This window comes from Pinus tabuliformis, chromosome 7 (assembly GCF_031772625.1).
Source record: "Pinus tabuliformis cultivar Carrire ecotype Pingquan chromosome 7, CPIR1, whole genome shotgun sequence".
NCBI lineage: Eukaryota > Viridiplantae > Streptophyta > Pinopsida > Pinales > Pinaceae > Pinus > Pinus tabuliformis.
The window spans coordinates 1,179,999,364-1,180,022,372 of record NC_142293.1 but is presented as its reverse complement, the minus strand read 5'-3'; the positions used below and the strand labels follow the sequence as shown (position 1 = coordinate 1,180,022,372).

At 33.1% G+C, this 23,009-nt stretch overlaps 1 pseudogene; it reads right to left on the bottom strand.

Annotated features, from left to right (window-relative positions):
• LOC149251658 (1-aminocyclopropane-1-carboxylate synthase 7-like) overlaps window positions 1–5,228 on the bottom strand; it is a 39,430-nt pseudogene extending 34,202 nt beyond the window's left edge.
• Between the last annotated feature and the right edge of the window lie 17,781 nt (window positions 5,229–23,009).

The window sequence follows — 23,009 nt, the reverse complement described above, 5'->3', positions numbered from 1 at the left end:
TGTTGAGCCTAATGGTTCGATTATCCCATAAGATTGTAGGACCTCTAGATGCCCCATCAGAATCCACAGCAGTTCTGAGACCTTCTGGCCAAACTTTTGCTGCATTTCTTTCTAAGACACTTGAATTGCATTTGGTTTCTTGCAAGAAGAGGATTTGTAGCTTTTCTTGCATAATCATGTTTTTGAGTAGTCTGCCTTTCCTTGGGTTGTTGAGCCCTCTGATATTCCATGATATTAACTTCACTAGGGAGGATTAGGAGGGGAGTTAAAGTAATTTGTTAGCATGGAGTACCCACTTGACTCCACCAACATTGCTCCTATTCTGATTCTACTCTTGAGGTCTGTTTTCCTTCCATGCTTTTTATTGTCTTTTGCAATGACTTTTCCATCCCAGGGGTTGCCAGTCTGAATTCCTAAAGACTTTTGCCTTTGTGCCCATGAAAGGACCTCCTCCAAATTCTCCAGTTGTCGATCTGGAATTTTGTCAAAATTTTTTGTTCTACATGCCTGCTCTAGGGTCAAAATGTCTAAATCCCCAATATCTATACTTTCGGGTTCCTCCTCCATGTGTTGAGATTCATTTAATTCTTCAGTTAGTTCTTTTGCTATTCTGGAATCAACTTGTAAATTGTTTACCTCCATGACTTGAGTATTCCATGCTGGTATCTTGAGCTTATCCGAGGATGAGGGATCGATGGGTAGAAGATCTTCTCAGGTCATTTCGGTATCTATAATCTTTGGTTCTTTGTTATTCATTGCCTCCTTTCCTGGGGGAGCGGGAATTTCAGAGCTACGATCGCTTTGTCGAGCTAGAGCTTCAAAGTGGTTGCTTGTTCAAGGCTTGGAGGAACTGGGTTGAGGCATTTTGGAAGTTGAAGTTGATTTCCTGTTGCTTCTTTATTGACTGGCTGCTTTGGTGAACCCATCAGCCTCAGGCTTATTTGGATTGGTGGGGGATGAGGATTTTTGCATTAAAGGATATTCCTTGAATAAGTGACCCAGGGCATGACATCTTCTGCATCTAAACGACACATGTTCATAATCAATCAACCGAATCCATTCATTATCTTCATGGAATAAACTTACCACATCTGGAAGGGCCTTGTTGAGGTTCATGTAGATGCAAATACGTGCATAGGAGGTGTATCTTCGGATTTTTGTCTCCTCTGCAACTTTTATAAATTCACCCAGAACGCTCCCAATTTCTTGTAGCGAAGTTTCATCCCAATACTCCACAGGAAGTGAGTACAGTCGGATCCAGACTGGAGCCCAACTAAGGTCCTCCTTATCAGGGTTGAAGCGCTCTACCCAGCCTCTAAGAAACAGGCAAATGTCATTGAAAAAATAGGGTCCTCCATCTAGAACCCTGTTCATGTCTTCCAGGCAGTTAAAAATGGCTGTGAAGAACCCTTTAGGCCCCAGCTGCGAGGTGATATGTTCTTTTGGGCTCCATTTCGCTGTGATCCATCCACGGAGCGCTTTCTCAGTTGGCCAAAGTCCTATGAACTTGCCTATCAGAGCACGATCCCTCATATACTGTATCTAAGCATTGATTTTGTCGTTGGGAAAAACGAATTTCGGGCGTTTTGTAGCCACGGGCTTGCATGTTGTAGAACTGATCTTCGGTTGCTCTTTATTGTCCTGGTTTCCCTTCTGTGAGTTCATATCCGTTCTGTTCTCATCTTTATCCTCTGATTTGTCATTTGCAGTATTTTTTTGCCGCCTTTCATCATCCAATGGGGGAGGCACAGTGCCCTCCCCTTGGGGGGGAATCATGAACTCCGTCATTGTAGCGCTAGGATTGTATATTCATGCAGTCGTCAATGATTAGCAGGTCTGCGGCACTCTGAAGGAACCTGCCGTTGCGGAAATTGCCCAAACCCTAAAGTGAAGAGCCTTCTCGCGTCCTCTAGTTTTTATGAAATATTATTATTATTATTATTATTATTATACAATATAATTGTTATTATTATTTTTATAATTTTATATTATATCATTTTAATAACATAATGATAATTTAATATTATTATGAGCTATTCTTATTATTAATTAATATATATTAGGTGTATTTTTATTATTATAATATTGATATAATAATATATATAAATAATGTGGTTGTTAATATTTTTATATTTATTGATAATCTTATAAAATTATTTATATAGTTATTAATAATCTTAAATACCGATAATAATTAACCCAATGTATACGAACTGTAAGATAAATATTAAAAATATTAAAGCCTAAGAATAATAATAACAATAATTAATAATACTAATATTATTATCCTTTGGAATAGATTAGAAGAGCTAAAGGTTCCTCTCGAGTTGAGAGTTGCCGCTATAAGGTTATACGAGAATGTAATTGCCAAGCTAAAGAGCAATGAAGGGTGGTCGAAAGATATTAAGTGTAACATCGGAGTTAAACAAGGTTGTCCCCTCTCCCCTACCCTATTTGGCATTTACATCGATAAGCTCGAAGGCTATTTAGAGGAAGCAGGATGTGATGGCACGATCTTAGCTGGGATAGTCTTCATCCTTCTTCTTTATGCTGACGATATTGTTCTTTTGGCAAGGTGCCCATCTGATCTTAATAAGCAACTCAGGCTTCTTAAGGATTTATGCTCTGCCATGGGTATGACTGTTAACACTGACAAAACAAAAGTTATGATTATCAAATCCAAGAAGGACACTTATGCTAATTTTATGTATGACAATAATAACTTGGAGGAAGTGTATTCTTACAAGTACCTAGGAATTGATATTCATCACAAGCTCAACTGAAACCATAGCATTGAGAAAAGGATTAATGGGGGGTGGAAAGCTTACTTTGGTCTTGAAAATAATTGTAAAATAGCAAACCTTGTAATGTGGGATAAAAAGAAGTTCCTCTTTGAAACTTTAGTCACTCCTGTTATCTTATATGGCTGTGAGGTTTGGGGTTGCAGCATCTCCAGATAATCATGGAGATAGATTGAGCAAATCCAGAAGCATTTTATAACTTATAACCTGAAAATTAAAAGTAATACACCCTATCCTATTCTCCTTATAGAAGCAGGTCTTTCCCCTATTGAGAGCGTAGCTATGCTTAGGTTTCTGTTGTACAAGCACAAAATCAGTAACATAGACGATCATAGACTTCCTAAGCTAGCTTTAAATTCTAGCCAAAACCACCTAAGGCTCAATCGAGGGTGGCATAAAGACACAAGGGCCTGGTTAAACTATTGGGAGATCAACGAAAATGATGCATTGCAAAACATAAATAACATTAAAGATATTGTTACTTCTAAGTTCAAAGAAAAATGTGGTGTGAGAAAGACTTAGCGGCTAAAAGAAAATTAAGTTATTATAAGAAAGTCATCAACCCCACCCTAGAAGATAAAAAGTATCTCTCTATTTTAACTAGCTCAAAGAAGAAAATTAATATAACAAAGATTAGAATGAATTCTCATGAGCTCCATAGTGAAACAGGTCATTGGGCAGTTCCTAAAACACCATGGACGGAAAGGATTTGCCATACATGTGAGAATAGGAACATCGAGGATGAAAACCACTTCCTCTTAGAATGCCCTGCGTATAACCACATTAAATCTCAGTTTCACAATCTTTGTTACAATACTGACCTTCCTAGCCTTTTACAATGTCAAAATTATAGTGAGCTCGGGAGGCTTCTCTCCAAACTTTTTGAGCATAGGAATAAAATCTTAAATCAAAATAGATAATTTGTTTCTTTAGGTCCGATAGACCATTATTTGGTCTCAGCGGACGTTAATCATCATCATCATCATCATCAATAGCATTAATATAATAATCATAAATATATAAATATATAAGAATATAGTTGTTATTATTTGTAAAATTATTAATTATCATAAATAATAAATACTTGGTCTTTATTGTTATTATTATAATAATATTATTATATTATTATTATAATAATAATTATATTTGTATATTATTATAATAATGTAATAATAATATAATATTATTATAATATTATAATCTATTATTATTATTATTATTATTATTATTATTATTATTATTTTAATAATATAATGATAATATATTTTTATGAGCTATTCTTAATTAATATATATTAGGAGTTTATATTATTATTATAATATTTATATAATAATATATAATTGGTTGTTAATATTTATATAGTTATTAATAATTTTAAATCTAGTTGATAATATTTATATAGTTATTAATAATCATAAATTCGAATAATAATTATTAATGTGATTGATATAATATCAACCACATTGGCAAATGTGGTTGTATATATTTTTCATATAAACCTATGGGCATTTATCAATCATATTGGTAAATGTGGTTGTACTAGTTAATAATATACAAAAATAAGTTTACCCCATAAGAAATATGAGGAAGATTAGGTCACTCAACTTGGGGGTTACTAAACCATTATTCATTAACATTACTCCTATGGAAATGAGTTTACCCCAGGTAGTATGGCGGTGGTACTAGGAAGGCTTTTCCAGGATCAGCTAGACAGGATGTCAACAACTCGTGCACTGCAGTTGCTCCTGCCCTGAGAACAATTCTATCCCTTTCGAACTTCGCTTTTCTTCCTCCAACTTCTTCCATAAACATCGCAATTGCCTGCCTCAACCATTTCTCGTTTTCAGTAATCTTTAATCCCATCCAAACACACTTAAATAAAGTCCAGTGCATCTTTTGGTTTATAATTACCAGTAAAGAATATTGAAGTTGTTACACAACGTGTCAAGTATGTAAGTTGCAATTTTCTACCTTTCTACAATCAGGGAGGCCATGGTAATCTTGATAAAGAGCCATTTGCTTAAACCTTGACAAGCCCTCCTCGGCACAAATCGATGCCATTGGATGCGCAAGTAGCCAGCTTTCCAGCAACTCGCATGACAGCTGCAAGTAATTTCAGATATGGTAAGTAAGTATCATCCAATTCGAAGCACAATTAATTTTTGGGGGCACAAATGTGTGTGAGAAATGATAGAATATGAACAGATATGTTATGTAATCTACCTGATTCTCTGCCATACCCATTTGGATGATTCCAGAAGGGTTGTTTATTGGATGGTAAGGATTACCATTATACTCCTTCCAGCCGTCAAAATAAGGAGAGTCCTCCCCATGGAATTTAGACTTTGCCAACGATGAAAGGCAGGCTTCTCTTGCAGGCAATAGCTTAGTACCTTCTTGTTGCTGCTGCATTGTTGGGCCATCCATCGATATCGCCATGTAGGAATCCTATCTTGAAGTTGAAGCAATCGACGTGCTTGTGTATATGGAGACCTTAGCTTTATAGAACTTCTCAGAGGTACCCGTAAATCCTCATTTATGATAACTCCAGGACACCAGCCATCATTTATGACAATGAAATAAGAACTTCTGAAAATACTATTGGAATTAAATGTTGGGGTCCAATCACGTAGTTTCCAGTTTACTTTTTCACTTATTTTTTTCTCTACTTTCCATTATGTACGTCGCAAACCATTCCAAAACCTAGAATAATTCTTACACCCAGACAATGGATCTTTGAAAAGAAGCCACTTTTCCTTTAAGGATAACTTAAACAGATCCTGGAAATGACATTTTTTTATAACGATACAAAACTATTAAAAAGAAAAGTTCTAAATTGATTATATATCAACCGCTATTTTACTATTGATTATATATCAACGGCTCTTTTACAATTTATATATCTTTTTGCATGGATTTTGGGAATATTGATTACTATTTATCTCTATTACACAATTTTTTTAAGAAGTGGGAAACTTGTTTTAATGGTTTCAGTATTCTCTGAAGTTTTGGAATTGTATGGGAATGTTTTTTAGAGGGAGCTATAATGGGAGCTAGAGAAAGTTAGTAGAGCTTTGAAGACCTTTTTTTTTTGGAGTTCAGGGATTCCCTAGAATTGAAAAATATAAAACATGTAGAGAAATATACTAAACTGCCCACGAAACATGAGTCTATAATAAAACCTTAAAAAAAACAAAGAAACAAAAACATTCTTAACACAAATTTATTTCAATTTTACACATATAAATAATTTATTTAAATTTTATACATATGAATAAATGCCAAATCATTTTATTTCAGGTTACCTTCTTTTGTTATGTACAAATCTCAGACTATCGCATTCATGCATAACCCAACATAATTGTAATCAAGCCAAACATGCCTACATGCTTGGGATTCCCACTACACTGATCCTAAAAAATTTCAAATTCCTAACCCTAAAATAAGATAAGAAAACTCCACTCAAAATAATACATAGAAAAATAATTAAATCTAAATCTAAATAAACAAACAGAAGCAGAAACGTCTATAACAGAAGTCGGTTTTCGTTAAAAAAAGAAACCTTGACATTTTTCTGTTCGCAAAATAAAATTATTCAAAAAGAAGAGTTTGTTTTGAGTTCTATACTGATTTTACTTTATCAACTGCCCTTTCAACAATTATAAAGCGATATCTTCCTCCATCCACGCTACAGTATGAATATAGGTCAACCTGCAGTGAAGCAACTAGTGCGAGAACATGAATCGACCACACCAGGATCTGTGGCGGAAGCACAGGAGGAACTCTTCATGCCAAACATCATTGACTTCTTTTATAAAAGATATGTTTTAAGATATATCTTTATCAATCCAGGGCTATTTGTTTTGTTTGTGAAGTCAAAATTTGATGAGGTTTTTTATTAATACATAAATGTTAAGTTATTTTCTATACATAGATGTTTGGGTTTTTAACTATTTCCTGTTGTTATATGCAAGTTTCAGATAGCGCATCTCATACACTAACTTACTATAATTGCGATTAAGTAAATGACTTTTATTTTGTTTGGGATTGGCCATTGCCTTCAACTTAAAAAATTCAAGGATTGGACCCCATTAAGAAACTACACTGAAAGCGAAGCATGAGAACTAATTAAATATAGTTCATATCTGCTAATGAGAAATTTCAATGATAAACAAAAGGAGAAACCACTGTACCAGAAGTCATTTCCTTAAAAAAAAGCTTTAAGCATTTTTCTTGATAACCAAGAGACCATTTTCACCGCAACAGGGTCTGTGGCGGAACACCAGTAGGAATTCTGCATGCCAACCGCCATTGCTTCTTGAATACATGATTCTTTGGACTAAATATCATTAATCGCGTTGACACTGTAATCTGGCGAACCATTAAAGCATCCCATTTCATTACGAAATGTAATGGACAGCGATATGTGCATGTACGTGAGAATTGCAGAACTTTAAAATATAAAAGATAAAAACTCAAATGCTCCGAGGTTGACACTGTACATGATGCTCCCATGGTCAACGTTGGAGGTATTTATAACTGTGTAAAAATCTGACCAGATCATTATTATTGCTAGACCGTAAAACCTTTATAAACGAAGAAAGTAAATGATGGAAAATCTATGGCGGGACAAATTCATTTTTTTTGGAAAATTTATTATATTTTTAATATTTAATAAGAATATATTTAGGAAGTATAACTTTTTTATTATGAAAACATTGATCATAATATTTTGTTCGGAAATTTTCATAAAACTTCTAATTTATTTTTGTTAATAAAAATTTAATTGAGAGAATTTTTTTGACGAGCTAGTAAATGTTTTCGAAATGAAGAATTTAAATGATAAAAGAGTTTATAACGAGAACAATTGAGGTTTTTTTTATTTGGAAATTTTATTTTTTTTTAATAAAAATTTATTTAGGAAATATAATTCTTCATTATAAAACATTGACCCTGAATTTTTTAAAAGGTTACACTTCCATTTTATCCATGGAAATGGAAATTTCAATTGGAGTTTCATTTTGGACTCGGTTATAACTTTTTGAAATGAGGAAAGGAAAAAGTTATGGACAAATTTAATTTCTTTTTATTTAAAAATTTTATTGAATATATTATATATATATATATATATATGTATGAAAGAGAAAAAAGTATTTTTTATTAGGAAAACATTTAATATGACATTTTGATTTTAGAAATATTTTTTAGTAAAAGATATTTATTTTTTTTATATTTTTTAAAATTAAATTAATTAATTAATTAATTGAAAAAAATACGAATATATTTAATATTAAATTTATAACATGTTTCAAAGGAAACTCACTCGGTACTAAAGTAATAGCTTTGAAGCAACCAATGTGTTTTTGATGTAGTATATTATCAAAATGCAACTTAATTCAAAGATTCAAACATATTAATAATTTTTTATTTATTTGTTGTGTATATATGAGGTTAATGATTTATAAGAATAATGCTAGTATTATTGAATTGAAAATTCCGTATTATTAGAGATTAATTATCTAGTCCAAATAATATTATATATTTGGAAGTTTACTTATATTTATAAATTTGATATAATAACAATCTTAATTATAATATAAAAATATTAACTCTATATTAATTTTAATTATAATATTAAAATATTATAATATTAAAATATTAACTTTATAAGATTAACTTGGTAACATATAAAGTATTATATATTTTGTTTCTTTTATCAATGTTTTACAAATATATATAAAATTGTTTAAAAAAATAGACATATTTATCCAATTTTTTCATATAAATTAAATTCTAGAGTGATTTGGATACAACTTATAATATTGGGTTTAATATTAGTATTTGTGTTTTTCTAATATTAGAATATAATATATAGGGTTTATAATATTTAGTTTAATATTAAGGTTTATAATATTGGATTTTATATTGGAGTTATAGTATAGAGATTTTAATATTAAGATTTATAAAATAATGCGTTTAATATATAAGGTGTTTAATATTGAGTATAATATTAGGGTGTATAATATTAGATTTATTATTGAACAAGGACATAGTCGTTCTAAAAGCCGATAAAGGTGGGGCTTTTGTTATCCTTGACAAAGAGGATTATCGTAGGAAGATGTTGGATCACCTTTGTAATAATGGAAGCTATAAAAAGCTTAATAAGAATCTCCTAAAAGGGATCTCCAGGACTGTTGCTCTAGCCATTCAGTATAGCAACACTATGGGTTCCTTTAGTCACAAACTTATTGAGAGTAGCCCCATCACTCCTATGATCTATGGGCTTCCAAAGATCCACAAGCACGTGGCCCCCTGAGACCTATTGTCAACATCATAGGAGGGCCCACCTAACTCTTAGAAAAATATCTTGCCTTGAAGCTTAAACCCCTTGTTGGGCTTACAGAGTCTTTCGTCAAAGACACTTCTTCATTTGTCAATGAGTTAAAGGCCATAATGTGTGATCCTAGGGACATTCTTGTTAGTTTTGATGTGGTTTCTATTTACCCTTGCATTCCTATAAAGGAGGCCATTGAGGTCATCAATCACCTCACTAACCCTCATACCACTCATTTAGTAGAGATTTGTCTTACCTCTACTTTTTTCGGCTTTGAAGGAGAATTCTATGAGCAGACATGTGGGGTGGCCATGGGCTACCCCTTGTCCCCTATTGTTGCTATCTTTTTATGGAAGAATTTGAATCCAAGGTTTTGGCATCAGCTCGTATCCTATCTAAGCTATGGAAAAGATTTTTGGACGATACTCATGTCATCTAGCCTCATGGACATGATGAGTTAGATCTATTTTTTCAACATCTCGACAATCAATCTTCCTCCATAAAGTTCACTATGGAGCAAGAAGTTGATGGGTGTCTACCTTTCCTTGATGTTCTCATTTCGAAGAAGGATGATGGTTCTTTCTCCCACCAGGTATTTTGGAAGAAGACTCATGCTAAGCAATATCCTCATGCAAACTGTCATCATTTACATGCTCAAAAATGGGGTGTTCTTAACACGCTTGCTACTCATGCACTGAGAATCTCTGATGAAGAGAACCTTGATAAAGAGAAAGCCCATCTTCTTAATGTTTTTGTTAACAATGGTTATAGTATGCAGCAAGGTTTGAAAGCCTTCCTCAAATCTAGCAAAGCTTCCAAGGTTAAAGAAAACCCCATAGATCGATCCTCAGGGTGCATCTCCCTTTCATTCAAGGGACCACTGATAGGATTGCGAGAATCCTGAGGAAGCATAATGTTCCCTCTATCTTCAGACCCCTCAACACCATTCGTAGCTCAGTTAAATCTATTAAAGACTTGGTTGACCTCAATGACATGAAAGGTGTTTATGTTATTCCCTATTCGTGCGGGACCTCCTATGTTGGTGAAACTCGATGCTCTATTAATCAAAGGATTCAGGATCGCGCAGCTGACATGAAGCATGGGAGGACCCAGACTTCAGCCTTGGCTAAGCACATAGAGAATACTAAGCATCATATATGTATTGAGGAGGCTAAGGTTATTGTTAAGGCTGCTCATTTTCATCATCGGAAGCTTAGGGAGGCCATCGAAATCGAAAGGAGGTCAAGCATTCTCAATAGGGATGACGGCTGAATATTAGCAACTGTTGGATCCTTGCCCTTTCCTCTTAGCCCCCCCAACGCCCCCACCCCCCCTTTTTTCCTTTTGTTTCCTTTCTGCCTTTTTCCTGCATCTTCTTCATTGTGTGTATTTTATGTTCTATTGTTATGTTGTTTTTTTTGTTTCTTGTGCCTTTTTTTTATCGTATTTATTCATATTAATTTACTTATTTTCATTTATAAGTGGATAATAAAAGAAAAATAAACTCCCTTATTATTTATTGAATCTTTGAGTTTAAGTTCTAAAATTTAGTATATTTTTACATAGTAATTTGATATATAAATAAATCAGTTTAAAATTATAATAATGTATTTTAGATAGTGAATCAACTAATTAATTGATTATCATTTAGGTTTATTCCTTATTGTTCCCTTAATATATTTTTCTTTCAATTAATAATTTGACTAAAAGAGTTAAACAATTTATTTACTAATTAACGTCTTTGTTAATAACGGTTATAGTAGGCACCAAGGTCTGAAAGCTTTCCTAAAAGCCAATAAAGATCCCAAGGCTAAGGGAGACCCTAAGGATCGAGTCTCAGGGGTTCATCTCCCCTTCATCCAAGGGACCACCGATAAAATTGCGAGGATCCTTAGAAAGCATGATGTTCCCTCTACCTTTAGACCCCTGAACACCATCCGTAGGTCCCTAAGGTCTGTGAAAGACCCCATTGACCCCAAGGATATGAAAGGTGTCTATGTTATTCCTTGCTCCTGTGGGACACCCTATGTTGGTGAAATAGGGTGCTTTATTAATCAAAGGATTCATGAACACTCAATTGACATTAAACATGGGGGGACCAGGTCTTCTGCCTTGGCATAACACGTGGGAAATACCAAGCATCACATATGTATTGAGGAGGCCCATGTCATTGCCATGATTACTCCTTTTCATCATCAGAAATTTAGGGAGGCCATTGAAATTGAAAAAGGGCCTAGGAATCTTAATAGAGATGATGGACAGAAAATTAGCAATTGCTGGATCCCTGCTCTCTCTTCCTAACTGTTTTTCCCCCTCTCGCCCCCGTTCCTTAGTTGTTCTTTACTGATAGGTCCACTTTTTTTCTTTTTTTTTTCCGTCGTCTTCCTAATCATCTCATTTCCTCTTTTTCCATCTAGTCTCTTGAGCTTTTATTCAATTTTAAGTTTCTCTCACTCCTAAATTAAAATTTTAGAACCAAATGTTTAAGTGAAATTAATTTGGATTAAACATGCCTAGTAAAGAAACTATATTCTTTTGAAGTTAATTAATTTCCATTTAGGTTGGATTCCTATAATTAATTATTTAACTAATGTAATAAGATATCTATTTTAACTTTTCTTATTTCATTTGAATTTATTCATTTAGATAATATTAAATGTATCTATTAATAGGTTATGGTTCTTAGTAATTATATACATACTTTATATTTTTAGGGTACTAAATATATTAACCACCCTTAGATTAATTAACTAACTATTTGTCCAGGTTATTGCTCATCTTTAGGGTAATAATTATAAGAAATTAGCTTTCTAATGATTTAATTTCCTCCAACCCCTCTTAGTAATTAAGGATATATATATATATATATATATATATATATATATATAAGGAGTGAAAATCGTCAATTATCCAACACCTTTAATTTAGTATGAGGTTTTTCAACCAATTTAAATGTTATTTATTTTAATTTTTAATTTTTCCTTTTAATTCATTAATCATTGATAAATAGTTTAGTCAATCAGTTGGTTTCAACAATATTTAATGAACCTATTATTAGGTTATGGTTCTTGACTATTTAATGAATATAACAAAATAACCCTTAAACTAATTAACTAGCTGTTTGCATAAAATAATAATAATAATAATAATAAATTAAAAAAAATTAATTAACTAATTAATTTTTCCTTTCTTAACTCTTGGTCCTATTACCCAGTCAAATGTAGCCGTTACTTAGCAACAAGTGGTCCAATCTAGTTGCCGAGTCAATTTAACCGTTTTCCTGGTCAAATATAGTTGTTGGATGAACTATTTAACATACAGTCTTGATCTGTTTCTTTAACTCATCCCACACACACTGGTTGGTTCAAAACGGGTCGACAATATGAATTTAGATGTGATTTTCGCAAAACGGGTCGACAATATGAATTTAGATGTGATTTTCGCTAAAGACTCTTCTCATAAACCTGTTATGGCTCACAGAAGCGTTAATTTAACAAATTTATTCTAGTTAATACCATAATACCTCATAGGTTGGAATTATTATGAGTTTATATATTTTTAATAAAAATTATTCATATTTGGTTATATAAAAGTGGGCTAAGTAATAAAATTAACTAATTAGAATAAACATAATATACTATATTATTATGAGTTATTTAATTCTTTTTATTAGTAAAGATAATGAGGGTAATCAAAATATTATGATTATGGTTCCTAGGTTAAAAACAAAATTTAAATTAGATTTATTTAGGTTAACATGAATTAAAAATGATTATTTCTAAAAAAATTAATAAATATTATGATTATCGTTCCTAGGTTAAATTTTTTTTTTTTTAATTTAGATTTATTTAGGTTCATATGAATTAAAAATGATTATATCTAACAAATTAATTAATGAATTAGCTAACTCTTGGACCAGTCAAATATAGTTGTTGCCCCGTCCTTGTGCTCAATCATAGTTTTTTCTTTCTAACCGCTGTTTGAATGATCTATCTCTATTTAACTTATCCCCCGATCTAGTTCTTCATCTTGTCCTCACAATGAACCACACTTTTTGGTTCAAAAGGCACCGACAAATGAATTTTGATGTGATTATGGCCAAAAATCTATCTCAAAAATATTAGATTTATAATACTGGGCTTAATATTAGGGTTTATAATAATGGTTTTACAATATTGTGTTTGTTATATAGAGTTTGTAATATTAGGATTTATAAGTTTTATAATATTGTGTTTGTGATATAGAGTTTGTAATATTAGGGTTTAGAATGTTAGATTTTATAATATGGTTTTCTAGTGTTTATAATATTAATTAGGATATTGAGTTTTAATATTAGAGATTATAATAATAAGGTTTATAATTTTAAGTTTTTTAGAATTTTAAAAAAAATCTGTAGAGAAAACAAACTTTTTATTAAGACAATAAAGAGTTACATAGTGTCCTCATTTCACAAAGAGAAACATATAGAGTCTATGAAAAAATCCGTAGTGTTTTTTGTGCACCAAAGAAACTACAGACCTAGGCCTCTCCATGTATAGAGAAAAGAACCCTCTTAAAGTCATGTTCAAGGGACATGTACATATATATCAATGTATCACAAAAATGAAAAAAAAAGGAAGACTTTGGATACATAATTTAACTATATCATACATCACAAAATAACCAAATCTATAAAGAGCTCATGTAAATACTATAGCAAAAAAGTCTCGATAAGAAAAAAATTGCCATGTCATGAAAAAAGGGTGATCCAATTCTGGGATCCTCCCATCTAGGGAAAATTTTAACGATAGAAAATTATCTTGAAGTTTAAAACATTGGCAATTCTGACTAGTCCCTAATATGAAAACTATAAAATGTTCCCTAATATGAAAACTATAAAATGTTTATTGATGTATTTGTAAAATTATCCAAATTTATAATGTTTTTAAATATACTCTCTATATAATGTTTGCGATTTTTAAGGTAAAATAATTTTATATTGTAAAATTTGGGCGAATCATTTTATAAAAAATGGAATTTGATGATTTTTTTTTTGGAAAAATCGTGGAAAATTAGCCGACTTGCGAATATTAGCCCCAAAATTTTTCCATGCTCCCATCTATGGTCTCTCGAATATGCCATCTCCCAAAAACTTGTTGAAAACCATATTTGGATAAGAGATATGCCTTTGTGTTATGTGCCATGTATATGTCGCAAACAAAGATAAAATCAAAATGTTGTTTGATAGTTAAATTTTTTTCAATGAGTGGGATTAAAACCAATTAGTAACATTTAATGAATTTGAAGTTGAAGTTAAACTCGAAGCCCAAAATAATAATGATTTTAATGAGAGAAACTCAACATAGTTGTTTGTTCGAGTTCCAAGGCCTACTGATGATTTTAAATTTATGTGGTTGTTGATGTAAATAACGGGTCCAACCCCACATCTCTTCTGATCATGAGAGGCTCCATCAAAGTATTCCCACTGGATCTGTGGGTTGATTTTTTCTTCTCTCATGATTCGTGGAGCCAAAGTCGACAAGGATATTTGGAACAATGAGAAGATTGTAGCAATTTCAATAGTTATGAGAGAGGAAGCCAAAGAAGTCTCTCAAAAAATGATTTTATTTCTTGCCAACCATGTTCCCGAGAGGGTTATTGGTGGTACATTCCCTTTTCATCTCCCACAACATTCGACTATTTTTTCCAAGCTTCCTCAATGTTTGAACCTTTTGAGGTCATGATGAGTCCCATGACACTTAGAGATGCTTCCCATACTTTTAAGGTGAATGGACAACTTAAAAAGAGATGATTTAATGTCTCTTCAACATTTTTGCAGAATAAGCACCAACCTGGACTATGTTTGTTTCTTTCTTGAGGATTGTCCCAAGTAGGCACTTTATTTCTGAGGAGACACTAGAGGAATAGCCTTGACTTTACAGGGCATTCACAGTGATGTCCACCACCATGCATGTAAATCCTTGACTCTCTTGTCCATTTCATAGTTATAAGCAAATTTAGGTGTGTAAAAACCCATTGGTGCATGGACCCACCTAAGTTCATTAAACCGATCACTAATTGTGACATGTGCTCTTTGTAGTTCTCTCATGTAATCCCGCGAGGCAGCTTTGAGATTAGGATCTAAATGAAGTTGTTCAACTATTTTCCAACCTTGATGTCAAATCGAGAGGCCCTTAGATTAAGATCTAAATGAAGTTGTTCAACTGATTTCCAACCTTGTTACCATATCGGGGAGCCCTCGTCATGTGCTACCTACTTGATTTAAAAAAAATATTCCTTGATCATTTAGGGATGTTATTAATTCCCTTAGGATTCCATAGCCTTCTATACATCCTACCCAAGGGTTAATGCCAATTCTCACTTTTTCGCACTTCCCTATATGCCACACTAGACCATCTTCCATAACCCTAAAATATTCCACTATAGCTTTCCATATTATTGAGGCATTTGGAATTTTCTTGTCATGCTTTCACACCCATTCCTCAATGAAAGAGGACCGTTATACTTCCTTTTGACTGCAACAATCCATAGATTATCCCTCGATAGTATACGCCATCAAAACTTTGTTTCAAAAAATGTTATAAAAATAAAGATATCCTTTATACCCAACCTCCCCAAACCTTTGAGAGGATTATCTTTTCTCATACCAACCAAGGGATAACTACCCTTACTTGAGAAAAAATTCCTTTAAGAATCCATGTGAAAGCTATCAAATAAATAAAAATTGCAATTACCAGTACGAGCCTTCCAACCATACTTAATATAAATCTATTGCATATATCAATCCCATTTAATTTAATAGAAAACATTTTTCATACCAATGCCTACCAGCCTTGCTTAACATAAGTCTATTACGATATATCAATCACATTGAATTTAATAGAAAACATTTCTCATACCAATACCAATGCCATCACCATATCAAATAATTCATCACATGCCAATCAGTCTAAGTGTTTGTGCAAGGCCGGTCGTCTTGGTATTACATAAAAATAAAATCAAGAAATGGTTATCCTGCAGTGCTCTGAGCTGTCCGGCACTTTATTTGAATTGAAGTAATAAACCCCAACTTTTAAGTCTTTGTTGTGGGACCTCCGATCTCGTCGCTTCCTCCCGACCAGAACATCCGTTTGATTGGACGTTCATTGTCCTCAAGGAACCATCGTCAACATCAACGACTGAGCGTTTTTCAGTGAAATTGAATTTTATCGTTAGATTTATCTGTATTCAGTCGTTTTAGCATTTTCCAGATATGCCTTCCCATCCTCATAGAACTGATTCGATCTCTTGCTTTCCATAAAGCAATGAATCCGATTCAGCGACTCTTTCATAGTCATATTGGCAAAACAGAACCTAAGCCACCCAGATTCACTACAGTGGCAAGAAGAACCAGGAGAAACATTCAACCCAATCTCTTTTAAGATTATCTTCCACATACTAATATATCCTTCTTGGTTACGGGATTGCAGAAGATATCTGAGATCCTCCCAGCAGAACAATCTCACGCTGCTCTTCAGGCAATTGATGGCAGCCACATGTAGTCCGGTGAGGAACATTTCGTGTCTTTTCCGTAACCTCTTACTATTCTCTGTTAAATATTTTCTTACAAATTCCATGTCAGATAGCATTGAAGCAATCACCTGTTGTGTCTATGAAGAAACCAACGAAAAACTGGACATTCTGCCAACAGCGGTACCGACTCTATCGTCGTAAGAATAAATGACTTTCGAGCAACGGTAAATTCGGAAGCCCGGTAGTCCTGGGTCTTACGGCGGACAGTAAAGAATATGAGCAGACTGTAAATTTTATCAGTAATCAAGGGTTGATTCAGTTGCTTGTATATTTGAGAAGCAGTAGTTAACTTTGTTATCCCATATTTAGATTAAAATATTTTAAATAACAACACGATGCCTTGAAATTCGTACACATACAGATGGACAGTTACTCACCGAGGCACCTTTTTGTTTTAAGAAAGAATCTTATTTCGCCGGAACAGGTAGACAGAAGTGAAGTCAAAAGACTCACCTCAATTGAACTCATTCTTATTGGTTCCATTTTGGAATATTCTAAAAATTGGCCAACCAGTTAACTTGACAGACTAGCCCGAAAGTTAGTATGGTGCTTGGATTTTTAATGAAAGTTCTAACAGTCTACAATAAAGTGAAGTCAAGTACATCTTTTCGTTTGTTTACCAGTAAAGAAAATTCAAAGTTTCAAGTTATAATTTTCTACCAGGGAGGCCATGACAACCTTGATAAAAAGTGATTTCCTTAAACCTTGGCACGCCCCCCTCGGTACAAATTGATGCCTTTGGAAGCGCAAGTAGCCAGCTTTCCAGGAAATCAAACGACAGTTGCATGTAATTTCAAATATGGTAAGTAAGTATCATCCAATTCGGAGAACAGATAATTGTTTTCGGGCACAAATGTGTGTGAGAAATGATAGAATATGAACAGATATGTTATGTTATCTACCTCATTCTCTGCCAAACGCATTTGGAAGGGATTAGCATCATACTCCTTCCAGCCGTCAAAATAGGGAGAGTCTTTCGACGTTGCCAACGATGAAGGTGCACTACTCTTGCAGGCAACCGTGGATTAGCTTGTTACTGTTGTGTTATTGGTTTGTCAAATGATAGGCTCATATTGGAATGCTATCTACTTGCTCTGTAGAAGTGGATATACCATTGGGCTACAGCTGAGGAAAGATGTACACACACAAGTAGATAGCATTCCAATATGAACCTATCAATGGACAAATCGACGTGGTTGTGTATAGGGAGAGCTTAGCTTTATATAACTTCTCCAACATGACCGGCAGGGACATTTATGACGAAGATGACATTTATGAAAATACTGTATATAGGACTACAATATAAGCTTCTCATATTTACCAATCTATCCCGCCATTAATAAGCGGGGCAGTATGGTATATGTTTATTGTTGAAAAATATACTTCTTTCAATTTTATTATATAATGGTTTATATGGCCCTTTCGTTATTTATGATTTTATAGATTGGTAAATATTAGTTCTATATAAGCAGGTGTAATTACTCTCAAAAATATATTTGAAATTTGATTTTTGTTTAATATTTAATATCAGTAATTTAATTTTATTTAAAAATAAATTAGCAAAATCAAAAATCCCTAAAACACCTAAAATCTTCAAAAAAAATTATAACGGTAACTGCACTTCCAAAAATTACAGAAAAATATCTAAATTTTTTATATTTTACTCATCAAAATTTACACAGACTTCGCTCATACGGCAACGGAATGCAGTTATCACCGAAATCAGTCATAGTTTTTTTCTGGATAAAAATATAAAATTATCTGCCACTTTAGCAGAAGCCACTTTTGCTTACAAACCTTGATGTGACATTTTTATCGATAACAATATAAAATTATCGAAAAGAAAAGTGTGTCCTTCTTGATTTCTACTTTAATTTAAAATTATCAAAATGAAAATTTTGTCGTTCCTGAGTTTTAGATTGACTTTACCATTAATTTAAAACTATCAAAATTTAAAGTTTGTCCTTCTTGAGTTTTAGATTGAGATTGAGTTTACCTTGTCAACTCCGACCTCCATTTACGTCTTAAATACGTGATGTAATGAACATTTATCCTCTAATCTGGCGAACCATTAAACTATCCCATTTCCTTATGAAATGTAATTAGTAAAGTTGAATTTATTCAGCATTAAATTAATCTCCTTATTAAATCATTGGTATGCATTTTTCTATATAACCTATAAAGAATAATGACAATTTCATTATGTGGGAGGATTGACTTAACAAAATGATATAAGAGGGATTGAGTATAAAGTAGTATGCGGGACGATTGACTTTAACACAATGGCATAAGAGGGATGGGCATAAAATAAAGTTGTATAGTTAGTATTGTTTAATAAAATATTTTAATGTTATGATGTGTGGTATGTGTTTAAATAATAATAAAATTATAAAATGAATTATATAAATATTTGTTTAATTTTGTTATTAATATTCTTAATATAATTAAATAATTTTTTAGTAGATAAGGGATATATATATATATATATATATATATATATATATATATATATAATTGACATTGAAGAGAAGGATAACAAGTTAATAATTATTTATTTAATATTGAATGATGATAATTTTTTTATATAATGTTCATATTATAGTATACATGTCATGTCATTAGAGTATAGATTGATATAATGAGAGTTGTACAAATTGTACATGTTATTTTTACAATTTTTTCAAATTTATATTTTTAAATTATTTTGTTGTAAATTAAAAAATAAAACCCATAAAATTTGTCTATTCAATAATTTACACCAACGAGAAAATGGAACTTTCGAATTTTTAATTACAAACTATTTATGCTTATGGTACATAGTAATTAATATATAATGTTATTTTTCAAATTATTTATATTTATTGTACACAGTAATTAGTGATATAATACATAGTAATTAATAATAGAGTAGACAAAAGTCAATTCACAGTAAGAGGGGATACATTTTAACCAATCATATATGAGATAAATAGACATACATTTTATTTAAAAATAATAAATTTAATTTCATAATGTTAAATTTCGGATAGATTTTAAATAATTATTTTAGTCAAAGAAAAACTAATAGCAAGTCAATGAAAAACTAAGACTATGTAGGAGGACTGGGTTAACACAACAATATAGGAGGGATTGCGCATAAAATAGCTTTGCATTTCTTGAATAATGACAATTTGACTATGTGGGAGGAGTGGCTTAACACAACTATATAAGAGGGATTGTGCATAAAATAACATTTCATTTATCGAATAATGACAATTTGACTATGTGGGAGGAGTGGCTTAACACAACGATATAGGAGGAATTGAGGATAAAATAGATTTGCATATTGAAGTAGTTGAAGTCAGGGTACATGAGCCCTTTTATTTATGAATTATTTAGATTATGGATTAATGAAAGACATGCATTAGGCTTGGTAATAATTAATATCATATTAATACATATTAGTGTAGAAATTCCCACTGTAGATCAACGAATTATGCAATATACTAAAACACCTCTACTTCTGCAACACTTTGCGGAAGCTTAATCGAATTGAGCAAGATCAAGATAACACATATAACTAAGAATGAGAAATCAATCACACATAACACATAAGAAATAACTTGGGGAAAGCCTCATCCTAAAACCCCAATCTCTGTATTATCATACAAGTGGAAAATAGTCACAGAATTACACAAAGCCTTAGCTTGGAAGCCAACCAGCTCTCAGTATAATCCCTCTGCTGCTCATAGACAGTCAAAGGCCTCTCTCAAACCTTCTCTTATGCCCTCCAAGCCTCCTATTTCTTTGCACAGTTTTTCCTAGGGTCTAGTGAAGCCACATGTGTGAATTGGCCTCTTCACACACTCACTAACCTCTAATCTAACTGTACAATCCTGAAAGAGATAAATCCTTCTCCATGGGAATCCATCCAACTCATAGTACACTGTCCCTCCTCTGATCTCAACTGGTTCTCTTTCTAAACTGAAATGCATGAGTTATTCATGAGAGAATATACAATTATCTAAAAAGCAACAATTATACGCAAGCATGCATTAACTAACTGAAGTTACATTGATCTAAACAAACTGTTTAAATCAATCTAACAGGACTTGACTCAATTAATTGAGCCAACTAATTACTACTCAAATTATAACTCATCCTTATCTCTTTAACTGATGGATAAATTCCTCAATTAATGGAGAAACTGTTTCATGTCCTCACATAGACTTCATGTTTGATTTTTCACAAATAATTAACTCATGGTGAATTAATTAATTTATTTTCAAACAACTATTAAGTTCAAATTTGAATTTTACTTCCTATTTTAGTCGAGGGACTGACTAAAATTGGAATCCATCTTGAACTGCTAAAAATAGAATGCTATTTTTAGCACTTCCATTTTTCATTCCCTGTTGCTCAATCCAGCACTAGTACTCAAACTGCTATTTATAGCAGTGTTATTTTTAGCACTTCTATTTTTAGCATTTCTTGTTGCTATTTTCAACACTCCCTCTCAACAGGAAAGGCATTCAACTCGAACCCAATTCTGTACCTTTGGAATGTTCTGCATGCAACACTTCTACCAAGTGTGGTTGCTCCATCAACTCTAGAAACAAAAAAAGCTCCCCACCGATCTCTCTGTTGGGCTAGAAACATACTCTGATGTTGAAACTTTACCTCCTACTGACAAGTGCTTCCTCTCTGACCTCTGACATGCTGCAACACTCCATGCATATCGCACCATTGCACACCTCTCTATGACATCCTGCACTGGTGCAACACTCCTGTGCCTCTCGCATTGTTGCAGCCTGCTAGCTCTAGACAGTCTTGGGAATCCTGCACTGTAGCTCTCTCTGTCACTCCATCGGTCCTGCTACTTCTCATTGGGTATCCCTTAGCAAAGTCGAATCAAAGAGGTTGGGTACCTCAATGATCCTGCCCCTAATCCAGCCTTCCTAAGACAGTCACTCCACATGGCCCTACCTCGTACCTAGAGGCATGGATGCATGTGATCCCTCTACCCACTTGGCTCAAAATTTACCCCTACTAGAGGTCTCTGCATGAGTAGATGTCTCTACTCGATCTGCTCTCAGCTTCTCTAGTTTTGGTTGCTCCACAGCCTCCTTAAGCTGCTTCACCAACTGTGGCTTCTCCACAATTGTCTAAAAGTTCTTCTGGCGCTGCATGTTGAGAGGTAATTTACTCTCCCTCTCAACCACCAAGTTTCTAACCTTTGCCTTGCTCCTCAAGGCTTTTCATGCATCTTGTACGTCAAATGCATACAGGTTCTTGGCTAGCACACCAATCTATTGCATCTTTCCTATCGTCATGAAATTTTCTGGAAAAAGAGCTTATTTTAAATCAACGATATCTCCCTCATCCGAACTCCGATTCAGCCGATTCTTTTTTTGAATTTGGGTATTTTTCCGAAAGGAATCTATATCTGCTATTTGTTTCTGGAATTTTTGCATGAAAATTTTCACATCTGCTCTAAAAACTCGCGGCTCAATTTTTTTTATTTTACTTTGAATTCTCTTCTTCGTACACTGTTCTCCACTTTGATCACCTTTGCTCTAATACCATGTAGACATTCCCACTGTAGATCAACATATTATGCAATATACTAAAACACAATACAAGATCTACTTCTACAACACTTTGCGGAAGCTTAATCAAATTGAGCAAGATCAAGAGAACACATATAACTGAGAATGAGAAATCAATCACACATAACACAGAAGAAATAACCCGGGGAATGCCTAGAAGCCTGAAACCCCAATCTCTGTATTATCATACAAGTGGAAAATAGTCACAAAATTACACAAAGCCTTAGCTTCGAAGCCAACCAATTCTCAGTATAATCCCTCTGCTGCTCATAGATAGTTAAAGGCCCCTCTCAAACCTTCTCTTGTGCCCTCCAAGCCTCCTATTTCATTGCACAATTTTTCTTGGGTTCCAGTGAAGCCACATGTGTGAATTGGCCTCTTCACACACTCACTAACCTCTGATCTAACTGTGCAATCCTGAAGGAGATAAATCCTTCTCCATGGATGAGTTTTCTTTATAGTAAAAATCCATCCAAATGATAGTACACTGTCCCTCCTCTAATCTCAACTGGGTCTCTATCTGAACTGACATGCATGAGTTATTCATGAGAGAATATTCAGTTATCTGAAGAGCAGCAGTTATATGCAAGCATGCATTAACTAAATGAACTTACATTAATTTAAACAAACTGTTTAAATCAATCTAACTAGACTTGACTTAGTTAACTGAGCCAACTAATTACTACTCAAATTATAACTCATCCTTATCTCTTT